Genomic DNA, 20,711 nt, shown 5'->3' with positions numbered 1-20,711 from the left:
AGCATAGCCAATTTAAATTAACCTTAGCGATGCATACAGTTCCTCCTACATAATAAAATATCTCTAAGTTACAAGGATGTAACCTTGTTTTATCAACCTCAAACAGAAGCCGTTTGTTCAACAGTATTATCCCACTTAACACTTGTCTATTTCGTTTTAACCTTTATATATACAGTCTATGATTTTAACTTGGAGGGTACGATTACAATCGTTAGCACCGATGTAGCTACCACTAGCTTACATGCTAACCCAAGCCTTACCATTCATTACGTAGCTGATTAAAATCATTAACACATAAATAAAGCACTCGAATTGTACTTACCGCATTCATGCACCGTCTGTTTTAACCGCAGAGCGAGTCACAATAGTCCGATATATAAGCATGAAGAACAAACAACCACGGCCGGCTACAAGTTGTGTTTCCTGGATCAGCTGAGCAGGCAGAGTCCCTGTAGCTAGCTTCACGGAGCAGCTAGCAGAGAGACAAGAAGCTAACAGCGGCAGGCACTTGACAGAGCCGTCACTCATTGTGACCACGCCCTAATTTATGCACACACTTTAAGACCTAATATAAATAAAAGGGTCGCGTTAGAAAACAATTCACTCTCAGATCCATAATCATGAAGGTGGAATCTAACTATATCGATAATAAAATGTATGGAGCCAGGGAGAGAAACATGTTTTTTTCTGCTGTAAAGTTGGGCATTTTAACATGGGGGTCTATGGAAATTGCTCCTTTCTGCAGCCATCGCCTATCGGCCAATATATGAACTGCAGTGTGTGACACTTCCGTATTGGCTTCACGGCTCGACCCCACAGTTTGCTGCTTGGTCAGGATCCTGGTGGAATGATCATATTGGGCTCTCAGACTGCTTATTTTTTGTGACCTCAGTACTGACTTGAGAGGGAATGTTTGATCAAACACTTTATGTTTTGTCTCATAGTGGCGTGTTGGCACTTTTAATGAGCGCCACGGTCTCTGAATATGACACACTGGTTTTGTGCTCCCAGTGGGCAGGATGAACATGAATGAGTCCACTCGGGGTTAAAAGCTCTGTTCTCACTGTCCACTTTCCTCTTCTTGGAGAGCACCATGTGTAATTATCTGTCTCTCCCTGTCTGCCGCTAACACGCCTGTTCACTCTCCTCTCCGCTTCTCTCCCTGTATCGCTGCTCTTCACTCACTCTCCTCTCCCTGTCTGCCGCTCTCTCCTTTCCGTCTTCTCTCACTGTATCGCTAACTCTTCTCTTGACTCACTTTCCTCTCCCGCTACTCTCACTGTCTCCCGCTCTCTCGTCTCTTCTTCTGTGTTTCTCTGCCTGTATCGCTCACTCGTCTCTTCTTCTGTGTTTCTCTCCCTGTATCGCTCACTCGTCTATTTCGCCCCCTGTTGGCGGCGGTTAAAAAAGAATCGCCTCGTCAAAATTTAAATCCCCTATTTATGTATTGATTATAGGTCCGGGTCCGTATAGTTCGGCTTCTGGACCCGGACCGCGGTCCGCCTGTTGCCGACCCCTGCAGTAGAGAATTCCACTGTAGCGCCAGGTACATTAATGGGAAACCCTAAATGTTTGAGCATTATATTATTACTAATGCTGTCAAAATTATCGCGTTAACGGCGGTAATTAATTTTTTGAATTAATTGCGTTAAAATATTTAACGTATTTAACGCATGCGCAGAATGGCCCGCCCCATACATGGCAGCGCCAGGGTATGGCTGGGGTAGGCTACAGGCAGCCATACCTAGAAATGGCTTAGCCCCACCATGGAAAATGATGTTAAAGTAAGGAAAACAAAGTCCGTCAACTCGCGGAGTAAATTGCACAGACAGCAGTTAGTAAGATTGATTTCAGTAGCCACTTGTCTGGAAATACCGAAGACTAGAAACGGTTTTGAAAACTTTTGTCACGTAGTGATCGTCTTCTCAATAGAACATCTTTGATAATGTCTTCTGGCCAATCAGAATCAAGATAACGGCGTGGTGTTGTTCCAGGAAGTCCCGACGGAGAATACTTTTGCTGTAGTACATCTATATATACATCGATACAACATTACGTGTTGATAGAATTCAACGCGTAATGAAATAAGACCCTACGGTTTGATGATTGTGTGGGCTGTCTTTCATTTTGACACACAGAACAATGTTATAATTAAAACTGCGGTCACAGACGTGCACGCAGTTGTGGGCGGGCCTTCGCGTCCGAGCGCCTGTAGGGGAGGGTCGCCGGTCGTCCCGGCGTCAAGCAGATGCGCGCGTGTCCTCCGAAATGAGCCGTTCGTAATTTCTCAAACGTGCGCGTCCCGGACTCCCAGGTCTTCCGTCAGCGACCGGGAAACGTATGTGGGCTCGCCGCCTCGAAGGAAAACACATTTCTGTAAAGGCTCGTCGACGATCGTTTATCGGGGAGGCTGTCTGGAGGAGTCTTAACCTGTTAAACCCCGAGCCTGTTTTTCAGGTTTCAGGCTCGAAAAATGACATTCCCAGAACAAATGACCATAACTTCACTTCTAAAAGGTTTATATGAATTTTATCAAATCAAGGTTCCATCTGTGAGTTGGATGTAGAAGTGTCAGAATCAATATAGATTGTTCTGTGTGTTGCGAGGTAGGGGTTTTTACAACCCAACTCCTCACCGCGTGTTGTTTTGACGAGTCCTGCTTGAAATCATAACAGGGAAGGAATTAGAAGACACCAGGATACCAGTTAAACAATAATCCGTTTTAATTAAACAAAGTAGTATAATGCAATACGATATAATATAATACATTACTTATACAATTCAAAGAGTCATATAAGCAATGTGTGGAGTACTCCCGCCCTTATTCACGCACTGCGGACATCCTATTCGTCTTGACAGCGTATGAAGAGAGGCCCAACCACCAGAAAAACATTTCCCTAGTGTAAAGAAGGGGTGGCGTTTCATTGGGGAGATACCAAAACGCTATCTCACAGGTAAATCAGCGTCTGGCAGCTTTGAAAGCCACAGGTGTTGGGAAGGCACCTCATTAAAACTCAAGGAAAATGTCCCTCCCCATTTGTAAAACTTATCGATGGTTTAACCCAGAAAACATTATCAGGGATAATCTTTACACTCCAAACAGAAATCACCCTTAATTCTGCATCTTCCTTCTTCACAAATAGCTTAAAACACTCTTTTGATAAACAGGTAAACAGTCAAAGAAAAAACTATTGTGCTCATCTATTTCTAACAAAAAAGGGAACATTGTTTCAGAAATCTATAAAAAAACCTCTCTATATTGGAGAGGAAAAATGTACCTTTTGTTCCTTCAACTATTAACACACAGGAATGTATAAACTCACACATACTTATTCAAGATACATAGATTTCCTTAAAACCTGGCCTGCCAGAGATCTCAAACAGAATTTCCTCTCCCCTGGCCCACACACCCTGTGCTGCATACCTCGACCTCCCCCACTGCAATAAAACTCATTTTTTACAGCCCTTTGTCTCTCGCCATTTTAGTCCTCACATTTATGAAAGGATCAAAACAGAGAAATCACTATAAAACACAAACACAGGTATTGCTTGAACAGTATTCACTTAACTGCTCCTATTTGATAATTACCAGGGAACTCAACAGACCTCTTTTAATGTCTGGAAAGTGCAACAAGACTTTCTGCCCTTTTACATGTATCACAGTTCTTTGGTACAATATCTCACATCAATTTCCACATGTGTCAGAGTAAATTCAGATGGAACATAGCAAAAAAATGTAAATTCCTGTCTCCGTCTAAAGAAAACCCATTACTTATAGTGAAGACCAACCTTGAATGATGGGCTAGTAGCCTAAAAGCTTTAGGAATCCAAAGTATAACATAATAAGTACCCTGTATCAAGATTTAGGCAAAACAAGTGACATTTGACCTTTTTAGAGAGGTTTATGAAAATAAAGTCCAGGCGGAATAAGCTTTGGGCACATTTGGGCACATTTGACCATTTTCAGGTACCAGACTATACAAATCATTGTATTACATTGAATCATCACTATAGGTATTCATTCCACCCAAAACAACAACACAAAATATTTAAAAAAATATATATATATATTTTTTTAAATAATTTTTTTTTAATATATTTTTGTATGTGTGAGTGTGTGTACTAGGTGTGTGTAAGTGTAGGTATGTGTATGTGTAGGTGTAGCTGTGTGGGGATGTGTGTGTATGTACCAACGGACTATACAATAAACTACACTGTAGGTCATTGTGTGTAAGTGTACTTGCACAATAAAAAAAACGGAAACATAAGTGACATTTGACTCCAACTGGGGCAGATTTATTTCAAACATTTTACCAACACATTATAGGCATGTAAAAACAAACATTTTACCAATGTACTATACAATAAAACCACACTAGGTATATAAAAACAATAAGTAATTTTTTTTAAATAAACACTCGCAAAACGTTATACCTACTTTATACCTATCTGAATGTTCCAGTATTTAGGTCGTGCCACTCCCTGAAACAGTTCTTTTTGACAGTGAAGCACAGAGGGACCTGGCACTCCCTGCAGTACACAGGTAGTCCTGACCTTGGTGGCATCTTCCCATAATACTCGGGCATGCATGTGAGTGGTGGAGGAGGGGGTGGTGGAGGTGCAGGGCCTTCAGCAAACTCCAACAATTCTGCAGCAAGCTGCTCCCTGAAAGTCTTCTGGGTGTGAGGCTTTGTCCTGCTGGGGTCACACCCCATCTAACAAATGTGGAAAAACAAAGAGATTCGATTAATTCACTGGCTTATACTTATAGGATAATATTGGACTATAAATTAATAATATGACACCAAATAAATAAGTAAACACATGTATATATTCATTCCCTGGCCATTCATTTAGAAAATGTAACTCCAAAAAGACAAGTAACTATTTAACACTATTTACTATCATTCCTGTTGGCTAAGCTAACACTAGGCGCATTCACACTGCGGTACTTTTCCCACAAAGGTTCATGCGAACTTAGTTCATACGAACTCTTTAGTTTGCATGAACTAAGTACAGATCGCGTTCACACCGGAAAAAGTCCCTGGGGTGGATTAGGCAAATGAAGCGGCTGACGTCACTTCTTCTTCTGCTTTGGGTTTACTGGCAGGCCGCAAACCACTTCACGGCGTATCCTACTGCCGCCCAAAGTCCCCGGCCGGAAGTCCCCGGAGTTGGGGACTGAATCCTTCCGAGTAGAACGCCGACACCTCCTCATCTCCACCGCTGTTTTATTTTGTGTTGCCATAAGTTAGTCTCTCTGCGTTTCTGCGATGGGCTAATGCTAATGCTAATAATGCTAATGCGAGGATAATAAAATGGCGGCTTCACAAAACTTTTTGGGAGTTTTACGGGGCGTGGTTTACAATCCGCCCAGCCAATCAGACATATAGCTATTTTCTCACAAAAGAGCCGCTCGAAAGTCCCTGCTCTCTAGCAAGGACTTTCGAGGGGGTAAAAAGGTTTGCATGAACTAATTTTAGTACATCCGAGTCACTACTGTCCGGATCCAGGTCTGGCTGGAGGAGATCTTCATCATCCGACGAAGAGTCATCTGGTAGGATCATAGCCCCGCTATCGTCAGCTAGCATCTCTAGCACCTGCTCGCCTCGGTGGTGAAGCTCTCCCTTCTGGCTGCGTAATGCGTAATGGAGCCGGAGCGGGCGTAGTTTATACTACGCAGGATATCTTTGGAACCCATTGGTCGATTTGGGTTATTGACACCTTTTCTGAACCATTAGAGCCAATATAATCGAGTGACAGTTAGTAAGTCCCACTAAACTCTTACGTCAAGTAGAGAGAGGTTTGCGTAAACAGCACGTGAGACAGCATTAGCTCGGGACTGCCAAACTTTATACCTGCTCTGCTGCCATGAATGTAATAATAGATTATCAGGAACAATTCTAAAGTGACTAAGAGACATTGGATTAACCTTAAACAGCGTTTTTATTCCCTTGAACAAGAGCTTTGATCACAAAACAGCAATGGTAAGACATAATTATTGTTATGGTTTTGAAAACTATGGTTTTTTTCTTCTCTGTTCTGGCTGATAGCTTCGTGAGTTTGTGTCCTACAGTGATGATACTTATACAAAAAATAATCTGTGGAGTATCAGCTTTCAGATGATATGTAGTTTGTGCAGAAAATATTAAGTTTTAAAGGTCGTTTTTGCTAGTTAGCACCGGAAGTAGCATCTGCCCGTTTTAGCTAAGGGTTAATGCTAACGCTTCTTGTGATTCTTTTGTTTTGTTTCGGTAAAAATGGTTCTTATCGTCAGTTAGCTGAGATTCTTCTCGTTAATCTGGTATAACACATTGATAGGTTTTTAAATATTAAGATGCCCTGAGACACAGTGTCGTGAAAAAAAAAAAAGCTTCGGGCTTAACAGGTTAACCGTGGCGTGCGGTGCAGTGGGTTGTGCAGACGTTCTGCCCTTGACTGTTTGTTTACTCAATAAACGCATCTCCTCTGGATATTAGGCCATGTATGTTCCATACCAGTAGAGTTTGCTTTTTGTTGTTGTGTTTATTGATCAAAAAGCAAACCTTCAATACAGCTGTTATGTGGTCAAGGTAAGTAAAGTAATAATTGAAGCTGTGTATTGGTTAATATTAGCATATGACTTAAAATGAAAACACAACAGCATTTCACAAAACGCTACAGCATTTCAGAAAACGCCACAGCATTTCACAAAACGCCACAGTATTTCACAAAACACAACAGCATTTCACAAAACGCCACAGCATTTCACAAAACGCTACAGCATTTCAGAAAACACCGCAGCATTTCAGAAAACGCCACAGCATTTCAGAAAACGCCACAGTATTTCACAAAACACAACAGCATTACAGAAAACGCCGCAGCATTTCAGAAAACACCACAGAATTTCACATTGGACGGAAAGGGTATTCCTTTAGGGAGAACACTTCTTGTTTATGATTGGACAGAGCCAGCCAGACAGCACTGCTGTGATTAGTTGTTTTTGCTGCCAGTGAAGAAATGACGCTTCGTGATTGGTCAACGTCCGACAGCGCAATATGTCCCAACCGGTCCCGCCCAACACATCAGCCGTTAGCACACACTCAGAGCTCACAGCTCCTCATATCTGTTCAGAAACTGGACAAAAGTTAAATATGTACAAACCACAGACTGTCTATGTCATGGCGAATACAGTCGCTGCTTTATTTATGTCTGTATGACGTTGTTGTGAGTGTGGACGGAGCAGCTACAGGTTAGTTTAGCCTGATGGATCCGATTCCATTCTGAAAACACGCATTTTAAAAGCGTTTCGCCTGCCGTCTTGTCTGCAGACTTGTCAAAGCATTAATTCATGGTTTTTACTAACCGTTATCAGTATGTAGTTACTTCGGCATCACTTTGAAACGTGTATTACAATTAAATCACCGTCAAATATGTTCATTTTGTTGTAGTTGGTATTAGGGTTGTCCCGAATACCATTTTTCGGGCTCCGGATATTCGGTAGTAATCAGCAGCGAATATTCGAATATTCGGTGCGGAGAGATTTTTTTTTTTACAAAAAAATGTCATAACACGCTCCGAGACACCTGACAACATGCTGTTAAGCAGAAGTGCAGAAAGAGCATACTATTTCAATTTATATTTATTTATTGTCTCAGTACTCGCATACATTAAAACTAAATGTGTCCTCTGCATTTAACCCAGCCGCAGTGCAGCGCCCGGGGACCAAATCTGGTTCCAAATTACGTCTATAACGTTTTACAACCTGAAGATACAAAACACATTTATGTTATAACAACAATACTTTTAATAACATAGCCGTAACAGTAGGCCTAACAGCGTAATACTTGTTACTGATACAGTAAACAGTATTTAAATAAATGAAGAACGACAAATAAATGAACGAACTGTATGCCAATAATTGCCTTAGCCCCAGATGTTCCCACATTGCTCCTATTATGTTCACTATTTGGATCAAATTGAAAAACTAATATAAAAAACAATTCGGTTGCTTGCTTGCAACTATTTTCCAAGCAAAGTAAGTGCACGATTTTATCATGTGTAACGTTACTGTTTAAACGGCGGATAAAGCAGCTTCATCATGGCAACTTGACAACAGCTAAGCTAAGCTAGTACTTACAGCATCCGGTGACTTTTCAGAGTTGTTGTGCCACCGGCCAGTTTCTTGGCGTATATTTGGCACACTGCCTTCTTCTAACCGTCGTCCAATTTAAAATGGTCCCACACAGCTGAAGTCTTCGGCATTTTGTGTTCAGGTGTGTGAAACGAGGTGAAGCAAGGTGAAGCGTGCCGTTTACGTTCGTGACTGAGTGAACGCGATGTCAGGAGCACAGGCTGAGATTGTATATATTTCCGCATTTTAACAGTGCAATTCAACAGTATAAATATAGTATAAGAATATGGCAATTCGCCTTTATTGATAGCATACATTTAGGAAAAAAAAAAAATAATTGAAAAAAAAACAAAAAACGAATATCCGAATAATGAAATTAAAACCCGAATAGTTGGCCAACGAACGAATATTCGAATAGTCGAATATTCGGGTACAGCCCTAGTTGGTATCTCCTATAGGATTTACATGGAGATACTTCCCGCCCCCTCTCCAGCGCGTCTTGTTTGAATGACAGGAGCAAACACAGCTGACAGCCGCGGTGAAACTCGAGCGATGCGAATATTGGGTAGTCTACCATAGTATTTACATGGAGATAAGCCCCTTAAAAACCATGAATTAATAAAGCATTAATTCTGTGTTTACTCCTGTGATTCAAAAAAGACGCTGGGGAGGGGGCGGGCCGTATCTCCATGTAAATCCTATTGGAATCGGATCGATCAGGCTAAACTAACCTGTAGCTGCTCCGTCCACACTCACAACAACATCATACAGACATAAATAAAGCAGCGACTGTATTAGCCATGACATAGACAGTCTGTGTTTTGCATATCTTTAACTTTTGTCCAGTTTCTGAACAGATATGAGGAGCTGTGAGCTCTGAGTGTGTGCTAACAGCTAACGGCTGATGTGTTGGGCCAATCACGAAGTCATTTCTTGATTGGCAGCAAAAACAACCAATCACAGCAGTGCTTCTCTGGCTGGCTCTGTCCAATCACAAACAATAAGTGTTCTCCCTAAGGAATACCCTTTCCGTCCAATGTGAAATGCTGTGGTGTTTTGTGAAATGCTGCGGTGTTTTGTGAAATGCTGTGGCGTTTTGTGAAATGCTGTTGTGTTTTCTGAAATGCTGTGGCGTTTTGTGAAATGCTGTTGTGTTTTGTGAAATTCTGTTGTGTTTTGTGAAATGCTGTGGTGTCTTGCACTTCAGGGCCACCGTACAATAGAGATGTTTTTATTTTAAAGTAAATTCAGATGGAACATAGTAAAAACATGTAAATTATAATGTCCGCCTAAAAAAGAACCATTACTTATAGTGAAAACCACCCTTGAATTATGGGTTTAGTAGACTAAAAGCTTTAGGAATCCAAACTATAACATAAAATAAGTACCCTGTATCAAGATTGATGCAAAACAAGTGAAATTTTACCTTTTTAGAGAGGTTTAGAAAAATAAAGTCCACCTCACCTCTGGGTAATTTGGGAACCATCAGTTCCATTTGAACGTTTTCACTGTAAAAATCATTTTATTACTTTGAATTATCACTATAGGTATTCATTCCATCCAAATACAACTGTTGTGAAAAAATAAATAAAATACAAATAAAACATACTCTGTTATCCTCTTAGGCCCCACGGACCCGAACTCGCGTCATTTGCAGGAAACAACGTCTAAGAAACCTTAATATTTAATAAACTATGAATATTTTATATCCATAGAACGGGAAAAAACTAATTTAACTGATCTTTTTCATTTATTTTTTCACAAAAAACACACACTGCTAACAGTGAGCATCTGAATTAGCCCCGAGCGAAAATTGCTAACCTATTACTGCACCGAAAATCACTCCTAGCTCCCTTATTACTTATCCTAGCTCCACATCCAACACATTGTTTATGACCGTAAAGACACAGAATCTAACGGTGCCCACCTCAACACTAAAAGATACAAACTAGCGAGGTCCATCCATCCATCTTCTCCCGCTTATCTGTGGTCGGGTCGCGGGGGTAGCAGTTCCATGAGGAATCTCTGTGCCAAGTTTCGGGTAGTTCGAAGAAACTATATTTGACTACCGCACAATAGGGGGCGCTACTGAGCCATATTTGCTAAAACGTCCGATTTTTTTCTACAGTCTGGAAAAGGTTGTGGGCTGTGACATGCGTTCCGAATTTAAAGACCGTAACTCATTTCTTCCCCTACTTATGGCTCGGTAAATTTTTTAACCCTTCGATTTCGAGAAAACACTGAATAGGACACGCCCACATTTTTCATTGGTTGCGACCCTTTAAATCTCAGTTTATACTCACCCTGCCAGTATCAGAGCCATAGAGAGATAAGAGTTACGACACTCTTTGATGTCGCCACCAGCCGGTCACGTGGTTTATGTATGCCGGGATAGTTCAAAACACACTTCCGTGGCAATGCTTCTCTATGGCAAAAACAGCACAAACATGGTCAAAATAGTCATAGATTAAACCAACGCTGTTATTTTTTAAAGATTGCTTTCATATTTACATTATGTGGTTACACTTTGTATGGATTGGCAATATTTACAAGTTTCGTTATTTAACGATATTTTGAGGGGAAAGTGTGGTAGCACAAGCAGGCTATGTTGCCGTCACTGTCAGGGCAGTCACGTCCGTAGTATAGTTGCGCTGCGCTGTCATGTTCTTCTATGGGACAGACAGACAGCAGCGATTGCGTTATTGAATGGTACATATATATATTAAAAAAACACACACCCAAGTACTTTTTCAGCTGTAATTGCATTATTGCATTGACAGTTTTGCATCTGGAGAGGCAGGGTGACAACGGAAAGCTTGGTAGCCTATTACTTAGACACGTTTTACATTTTTGGAGGGAAACGCTTGTGTTCATGTTAGCATGGGTAGCATGATCAAGTTAAGACTATGAATATCATTTTACCACAACAGTGGATGAACAATTGATATATGTGTTTGAACAAGAACAACAGGAAGAACAAAGTAAAAGGGACGAACACATGTGTGAACAAGTATTAAGAACAGTGTATGGAAAAAGTGATGTGTGTTAGAAGAACAAAACAAAGTCAAATGAATGAGAATGAGAATGAGAACAAAGAGGGTTAGGGTTCAACAGAAAAAGATTAATTCAGCCAAAAAACACAATTTTGATTAATCTAAAGTGTAAAACAATCTTCAACACAGACCAAATTAGTGCCCTTGGACAACAAAATATATGGTGGGGCAAAGAAACTGGGAGACTGAAAATGATTACTATGATAAATATTCAAACTATTTACAGAAGCTCCTGTTGAACTATGGTTCAACAGAGCAACAAAAACAGGTTTGTCAACAATACAAATTAAAATGACGAGGCCACTTTGCCAGGGGGAGGTGATCCAACGACGAGACAATAAAGCAATTCATATTAAGTTCTGTTGAGACACCACAGGATATAAAACCTTCCAAGCGATGACCTCTCCTCACCTTTCACCTGTATTTCCTCAGGAGACTCAGGTCCTTCAACGTCTGCAGCACAATAAGCACCCACCCACAATTGTTGTTCGCACAAGCATAATTGTGCGAACAACAATTGTGGGTGTCACAATGGCATTTTACAAATATTTACAAGCAACTATTTACAAAAAAGCAATACAGAACTCTAGTCTAGGGCATCCAGGGGCCTAACCAATTTTGAAAAAAACAAGAAGGTTCTTTGTGAAAGGGACATCCTCTTAATCTGTTTCCTGGGCCCTAAAAAGCAGAGCAAGAATAGGAACAGTGGTGAATAAGGGGAGAGAATACAGTTGGGAGCAGACTGAACAGAGGACATAGCAATATTCATGTTAAAATGTTTGCACAATAAATATGATGGCACTTTCGTTTATATTGCATTTTAATAGATCAGTTGTCATGCCATGGTTGGATGTGCAGCATTTGGATGCTCTAATCGATCCGAGAAGGGGTTCCGGAAGTATGGCTTCCCTAAGGACGTAGAGCGAAGGAAGAGATGGATGGCAATGGTCAACAGACAAAACCTGTGTCTGAAAGAGGACAACAACAGCAGAAAACTCTGTCATGTATGTAATGTTCACAGAGGTGACATGACTTATTAACATTTTAAAGGGCATCATATTTCCAAGTGTAGAGAATTATGACTCTTCAATGACATTTGAAGTGTGCAGGGGAAACTGATCAAACCTACCTACCCACAGGTACACTTTGAAGACGACCAATATATTGGCAACAAATCAGGAGAAAATTTGAGGTTGAGGCCAGATGCTGTTCCAACAGTATTTATACATCGGCCTAAACCGAAAAGGAGAACATTCACGTCAAGGAGTATACCTCCAGCTGTCAGGAATAATGACCACACCTATTACTGCACATCAAACAGTGGTATGATATATGAAGCTAACAATGTTTCCCATGGTATATAATTCAAGGATAGACTACACTCCTAATGCAACTTTCAGATTATACAGCTTCAAAAATACCAGGGTTCAGGGATTCTCTGAAGATGCATATACCACATGTACATAATCTACAGATTTCTTCATACTGTAACATTGCCAATAGACGAACTTAGATGAATGTCACTTTCGGAGTGTAGTGTACCCTTAAATGACAATAGGTGCACATGTAAAGGCAGCATACACATATAACAGCAATTGCCTTGTTATTGTTACAGAGATTCAGGGAGATATTGAGGTGGAGTTCCAAGGGAATGAAAGGGACATCACAGACAGAGAGAGTGAGACAGATGTCAGCAGACTGCCAGGGGCCAGTATGTCAGGGGCCGACAATCAAGAGGCCACCTTACCAGAGATCAGTGTGCCAGGAACCAGTCAGTCAAGGGTCAGCTATGAAGAGGCCAGTTTGCCAGGGTCAGGTGCTCCAGGGACCAGACTGCCAAGGGCCAGTTGTGACCGGGCTCACGTGGAGGATCTAATGAGGCAACTGAGAAGGGAGAGATTACTAAGAAAGAGAGCCGAGAGGGCTCTGGTAAACCAGAAGAGGATTCATTCGGCATTACAAAAAAACCACAATTTGATTAATCTAAAGTTTCAAAAAATCTTCGACACAGACCAAATTAGAGCACTTGGGCAATCAAAAAAAGGTGGGATACGGTGGGGGAAAGAAACCGTGAAAAAAGCAATACAACTAAGGTTCTGTTGTGGCACTACAGGATATAAAACCCTCCAAGCCATGAATATGCCTCTGCCTGACATCAGGACCATTCAGAGGAGGATGCAGCACGTCAAACTGGAGCCCGGAGTGCTGGGGGAGGTGTTTGATATGCTGAGGCTGAAGGCAGATGGCATGAGTGAGATGGGGAAGAAATGTGTGCTCACCTTGGATGAGATGTCCATCACCCAGGGAGGCTGTTTGGGAACACAACACTACCTGGCCACAAAGGCCAGGCCACTCATGCCTTAGTGTTCATGCTGGCTGGTGCTACTACGCGGTGGAAACAGGTTGTGGCTTACCACTACAGTGGTAATTCTACTGACGGTGCAGTGTACAGGCCCATAATACTCACCATCGTTGAAGCAGCGGCATCTATAGGGCTTCATGTGGTTAACATCACCACTGATATGGGGAGCCCCAATAGGGCTATGTGGAAGTCCTTTGGGGTGACCTATGACAAGCCGTGGATAGCACATCCTGTGAAGCCACACCAGCACCTGTACTTCATGCCTGACGTTCCACACGTGGTGAAGAATGTAAAGAGTGCCTTGGTGAATGGTCACGTCATCACCATACCACAGGATGTGGTGGACAAAGAGAAGCTGCCGTCCAGTGTGGTGTCTGTTGGCCCCCTGAAGGATCTGGTGTCATACCAAGAGGGAATGGCCCTAAAACTGGCACCTAAGCTGTCTAGAGGCGTCCTGGAGCCTAGTCATTTTTGAGAAAATGAAGGTCAGTTCAGCAATGCACGTCTTCTCCAAGTCATCGAGTGCTGCCCTGAGGTACATGGTGGCGGAGGAGCACAGACCAGAGTCCTACCTTACCACTGCGTGGTTTTTGGAGACGGTGGACCACTGGTTTGACCTCATGTCGTCACACAACACTGTTACTGCCCTAAGTCATTTCAAGATGGAGGAGTATGATAAGGCCATCAGCTTCCTCCGGGACTCCATCCATCTGTTTCGGGGCCTGAAGATCGGTCCCAAAGGCAGCTGGAAACCAGTCCAGACAGGACTGGTGATGGCCACAACAACAATCCTGGAGGTCCAGCATGACCTGTTGAGACAAGGGCACAAATTTGTTCTCACAAGCCGCTTCACTCAAGACTGCCTGGAAAACACATTTTCGTCCATTCGTCTGAGGAACTCTGCCCCAACACCTGTAGAGTTCCAATATGCACTGCGCGCTGTCACCGTGGGCCAGTTCCTATCGCCAGTGCATACTGGCAGTTACGTGGAGAATGGGTCAGACCACTTGGCAGACTTCCTGGACACGCAGAACAGCAGCTGCAGTCCTCCTGACGTTCTGAGAGTGGAGCAGCTAGTAGACCTGACAACACCACCTGACATCACTAAAACCGAGTCCTGTGTGCTGTACCACCTTGCAGGATACATCGTGAAAAGGGTCATCAGCTTCTCACTTTGTGACAAATGCCAGTGTGCCCTAGTGAAAAATGTCAGTGATGGTGAAAATGAGAGAGCTGGTCTGCTGGTATTAAAATAATTTAAAAGGGGTGCACTTTACCGTCCATCAGATGAGGTTTTCACCCTTGTTCAGAACGGGGAGCAGCTGTTCCGTGTGAGGACGAGCGATTCCCTCATGGAGTCCTCAAATGCAGTGTCACAGCTGGAACAGGAAGCCATGTTGCTGGACAGCAACCTGCCCTCATGCCATGACCTGAAGAAAAAAATCCTCTCAACATACATCAGGCTGAGGTTAAGGATTGCATCAAAGTGCATCAGGGCTGAGAGGAAGGATAAATATAAAGGGTATCTTGGCAGCAAGAGTCAGAGTAAGAAGGCAAAGAAGACCCAACAGACCTCTGCACCGAAGGTCATAACATCTAGGCCACTGCCAAACACCTTACTCGTTGCCATCGATGTACTTGGCATCTCCATTCCCGGTCCTCCGTCAGCAGCCTCCAGCCTCCTCTTCCTTCAGCAGCAGCACCCTCCAGCAGCAGCCCCCTCCTTCAGCAGCAGCAGCCTCCGCCAGCAGCAGCAGCAGCAGCAGCAGCAGCAGCAGCAACAGCCATATGAGGCTGACATACAGTATGAGGCTGAATAAAAAAATTTTTTTTAAGTGTTTATTTTGTTAAAAATAAACATTTTGGATGCATAACCATGTTTTAGGCTCATCCTTCATTCACTGCTGTAGAGTAGCCTATTCAGTAGGCTATTATTTGTTTAAGACTGAGTAATACCTTTGAAGAACAATCATTAAACTAGTGTGTATATTACAATACAAAGGAATCTATCCTAGCATGCCATCAAGCATTAAAAAGTAGCGCTAGGCTAGTTGTACAGTACAGATGAGTTAACACGGAACAGTACACAAAAAACTAAGTACAGTCAACATGTCACATAATGAAATGTTAGTATATCCCAAAATGCAATGAAATATTTATCACAAACGCCACCTCATTTCTACTAGTGCTAGCAGTTAAGTCATATCATACAGAAAAAGCCGACTAAGGATGGCTGACACGGTCAGGTTCAGCAGATAAAAACCAAAATAACAATAAAAACACATAATCAATCTAAATCCTGCTTGTTAGTTACCCAGCATCATTGCTAATCATAAGCTGCTAGCGATTCATTACTGAAATCTTACCTTCAAAGCTGACGAAGTCGCGCTAGCTAACTAGCAGGCAATGCTAGCAAAATTGGTTGTAACAACCAAGATAAAATATAGATAATTACGCTGTGCATATACAAATGAAGACCAGTATAAGCATCATAAAGGACCTCTGATACAATATAGACAGTTGACAATTCAAAAGAGTTCGATATTTCAGCAACTTACCTCTGGAACTAATCGACGCGCCGTTCATAAAGTGAATGAGGTCCAACGCCCAAATGACAATATTTTGAACTATTTCGATGTCCATACCCCGGAAGTAGGCGCCGCCATATTTTACAACGGAGGTCTATGGGAGTGTCGTAACTCTTAGTATCTCTAGGGCTCTGGCCAGTATGTCTATGACAATATATATTTTTTTAGTCCATCGGTTCTTGAGATATAAATTAGTTGTGTTTTTGGCGCCCCCTATTGTCCGAAATGAACATTGTTTGTTGTGCCTATTCCCCAAGACACACTGAACCTATCCACTGAAATCTGTGATATTTGGAAACATTTTGGATGAATTGTGAGCATTTATGTGTAGGCCACACCCTTTTGCTAATACGTTTTGCGGCCACATTTTTCCACACCTCGTGCTCATTTTGTACGGTAATATGTCTGCCCCTCCATTGATGCTGTGCACTAAGTTTGGTTTGGAAAATCAAGAAATTGGAATTTAAGTTAATATTTCAATGTTTTTCACATTATGCTAATTAAAAAAAAATCAAAGTAGGCGGAGCTTCGGGATATGAGAGGATAATATGTAGAGCTGCTCCACCCGGATACGTGTGCAAAATGTCAGGTCCGTCAGACTTACGCTGCGACTTTGTAAATGTTTCGAAAAACTGAATTTACACAGGTGGCGCTAGAGAGCAAGTTGGAACATTTTTACCCATCGAATCCAGAATGTTTACATTTTCACCCGTCCTGGCGGCATTGCCAAATGTCGCTACATGAATAGTGTCGTAACCCCCTCAAAAATAGGTCGAAAGTGCAGAACCGGTAAAAGAAGAATAATAATACTGACGATTTCAAGACAAAACACTCATCAATAAATAAGATAAAAAGCTAAACAAAAAACAGAGCCAACACATTTCAAGTGCTACTCAACTGGCTTTAGATAAGCCAGTCCTTTATTAGTATATAAGTGCTTTGTTAGTAATTCTATCGCTCGAAATGGAGTCGAAAGAGATGAGTTTTCAGTCTGCGCCGGAAGATGTGTAAGCTTTCTGCGGTCCTGATGTCAATGGGGAGCTCATTCCACCATTTTGGAGCCAGGATAGCAAACCCACATGTTTTTGCTGATGGGAACTTGGGTCCCTCTCGCAGTGAGGGTGCAGCGAGCCGTTTGGTTGATGCAGAGCGGAGTGCACGTGCTGGGGTGTATGGTTTAACCATGTCCTGGATGTAGGAAGGGCCAGATCCATTCGCAGCATGGGTTAGGAGGTTGTCAGGGTATTTGGATTTCCACCATTTCCGCTCAACAGCCCGAAGGATGGTTCTATTAGCACGCAGTGCGTCATTTAGCCAGGAGCAGGAGGGGACTGACGTGCCTGCCGAGATGTGAGTGGACAGAGAGAGTCCAGAGAGGATGAAAGAGTAGAGAGGAGAGTTTCTGCAGCAGAGTTTGGAGGCAGGAGTTGGAACGAGTCAGAGGAAGGGAGGGCTGAGAGCACCGAGGAGGCAAAGGTAGAGGGGGAGAGAGAACAAAGGTTTACGGCGGACAGGTGCAGGATGAGAAGAGATGAGTTTGTTATGTTTGGAAAGGGGTAAAGAGAATGAAATGAAGAAGTGATCGGATGTGTGGAGCTGGTTTACAGAGAGGTTAGAAGTAGCGCAGTTCCTTGAGAATATGAGATCAAGGACATTGCCAGCTTTATGAGTTGGAGGAGACGGAGACAGTGAGAAAGCAAAGGCGGTTAACAGAGATGTTAGTTCGTCTATCTTCCCTGTCTGGAGGTTGAAGTCTCCGAGAAGTACAGCGGGAGGGCCAGTTTCAGGGATGTGTGAGAGGAGATGATCTAATTCCTCCAAGAAGTCCCCCAAGGAGCCTGGTGGACGGTAGAGAACAACAATGGTTAATTGTATAGGATGGGTTACTGTGACGGCATGGAATTCAAAGGTGGAAGGAGTGAAGTTCAGTAGCTCGAAGAGGGAAAAGCTCCATGTGGGAGAGAGCAGGAGACCAGTGCCACCTCCTCTGCCAGTGGGTCTGGGTGTATGGGAGAAGGAATATGCTGTGGAGAGAGCAGCTGGGGTGGATGTGTTGAATGGAGTAATCCAGGTCTCAGTGAGAGCAAGGACATCCAGAGACTGCAGGGAGGCGTAGCCAGAGATGAAGTCAGCCTTAGGAACAGCTGACTGACAGTTCCACAGGCCCCCTGAAACTAGATGTTGGATCTCAGTGGAGCATGTGGGATAGACGAGAGCAGGCCGGTTATAACGATTAGGAGATGCACGGGGCCAGTGATAATTGTGAGAGGACACATGAACAGGAATGGAGAATATACACATGTTTTAGCATGAGGGGATCAAAAACACCAGCGATACTTAGCTCAGTCCAAGTAGGATTTGCCTCCTCTTTGCCTCCCTCGGTACTCCCGCAGGACTCTATTTTCTTTGTCAGTCTTAGAGACTCCTGCAGGACTCTATTGTCTTTGTCAGTCTTCGTCTGTCTGACGCTCCAGGACTATTGTACTGCACATTTTACAGACAAATGTCAGAATAAACCCTTGTTACAGAGGTTTTAAGTGAACCCTACTACAATGTAATCAAAGTGAACCCTAACAAGCAAATGGTTCAGTTTTAAGATTTCTGAAAAAATAAGTTACCCAGATTTCTGCCTCAAAAACAGGTATTTTAGCTGTTCTGAGATTTCAGAATACAATTTTAGCCTGAATAACTACAGCACAATTATTAATTGTGCTATTAATTGTGCTGTAGTTATTCTGGCTAAAGTGTGCGAAAAAGTACACGTCCCACCGTCCGGGACGTGTTATTTACAATATCGGACAAGTAGATCTTTCAATTGACTTGTCCGGCGGACAAGTGACGTTTTTCGCCCCGATTTATTGACAAATTATTGATCAATTCAGTTTACAAAAGGCAGAAGTCATTCGCAAATTGTCCGTGTCCGCCATTGTTCGTTTAGAAATGTTAGTTTCGGTTCTGCTTGTCGATTCATAAGGAAATGCATCTCGCCGCTTTCTGTACAGTTAGACGTGGGCGGGGCGGGAAGTGTAGCACAGTGGCAGGGTTGGGAAGCAAAACTCGGTTCCGAGTAGGAACAAATAACAATTGTCCGGTCCCGCGGGATTAATAAGAGTTGTGAGTAGTGATGGGAAACGGCATATGATGACAGCCCATAATTGAGATAGTGCTGTTGAGGGCCGGACCATTAATGATAGTCTGAAGTCTGGTGGTGTTTGGACGATTTTCCATTGAATTAGGACAACACCGTGTTTCATGGCGAGGGAGGTGTTGCCATAGCAACGGCATATGATGTCATCCCATTATTGGTGTAGAGCTGTTGAGGGCCGGACCATTAGCCATTAAAAATACAACTCACACAGGTTTCTGAATCAGCAGTGAGTATCTGTGTTCTTTTATTTATCATACAAGAACAGTGAGTTTTGATCGCACAGGGATGTCACTTATACCAATAGAATCTGTGGACTCTCAGCTTTTCATATGATATAGTTTGTGCAGATAGCATGAATTATAAAATATTGCTACCAGTGCTGATTTAAACGCTTGGTGTTAGACTTGTGTTTTGTTTAGGTACAAATCTCTATATCTCTCTCTATACCTATCTATCTGTCCATCTCTCTCTCTCAATCTATCTATAAGGAACCTCTTCTATTTGAAGAAGAGTTGCTGCAGCACAGAATATTGGATCTGCCAGGAGCAGAAAATGAATGTGCCATGGTTGCAGTTGAAGGAAGACCCACCTGAATGTAATGGCCATGCTGCAGCTGCTTCTGCAGAGCAGTATGCATTGTATGCCACCTTCCGTCAGTTCAACACAACAGATGAACGGATGCTCTGAGAGTTACTGGACTCGTGCCTGAGCTACTGCATGTGGGTGGCTCAACTAGCAGATATCGATATATTTTGCGTATCTTTTACATCACAGCAATGATAGGGCTACCCAGCAGGCACTGCATTACATAAACACGTCGATAAAACGGCTGCTTTGATATATAAGCCACTGAGTTATTCCAATGTTCTGACCCATTGGGTGATAACTTTTCTCCTCTTTGATTTCTAATGGAATATTCCTGCCTTATCTTTATTAAAGGGGCCCCATTATGCAAATGTTAAGGTTCATATTTGTATTATTTGCCTCTACTGTGACATGTTTACATGCTTTAATTGTCACCTCTTTTCACCCTCTGTCTCAAACCAGAGCCCAGTCTGCTCTAATCGGTTAGCCAGCTGGCTCTGTTGTGATTGGACAACCACTTAGAGCTGTCCCGCCCCTTAGCCTATTATGTACAATGTATTGGAGAGCTAGCCAATTAAATCACTAGTGCTACATAGTGATGTCACTATGTTACTGAAGTAAACACATGAGTTCAATAGAGGCGTTTTAGGCAGGCGACACAAATATTTTAGTCTTTGCAGACCGTTTACGTGCACAAAAACCTCTAGAACTACTGGAAAGGGAAAACCCCAGAGAGCATAATAGGGCCTCTTCAACATTTAGTTATTTGTGATTAAGTCCTTTTTTATGTCATATAGGGGATCGGCTGTGTGTCATGATCCTGGAGTTACTTTGCTTCCTGTTTCTTTTTTTAAACTTATTT

This window comes from Pseudochaenichthys georgianus, chromosome 17, assembly GCF_902827115.2.
Source record: "Pseudochaenichthys georgianus chromosome 17, fPseGeo1.2, whole genome shotgun sequence".
Lineage (NCBI taxonomy): Eukaryota > Metazoa > Chordata > Actinopteri > Perciformes > Channichthyidae > Pseudochaenichthys > Pseudochaenichthys georgianus.
Note: the sequence above shows the minus strand (reverse complement) of the source record.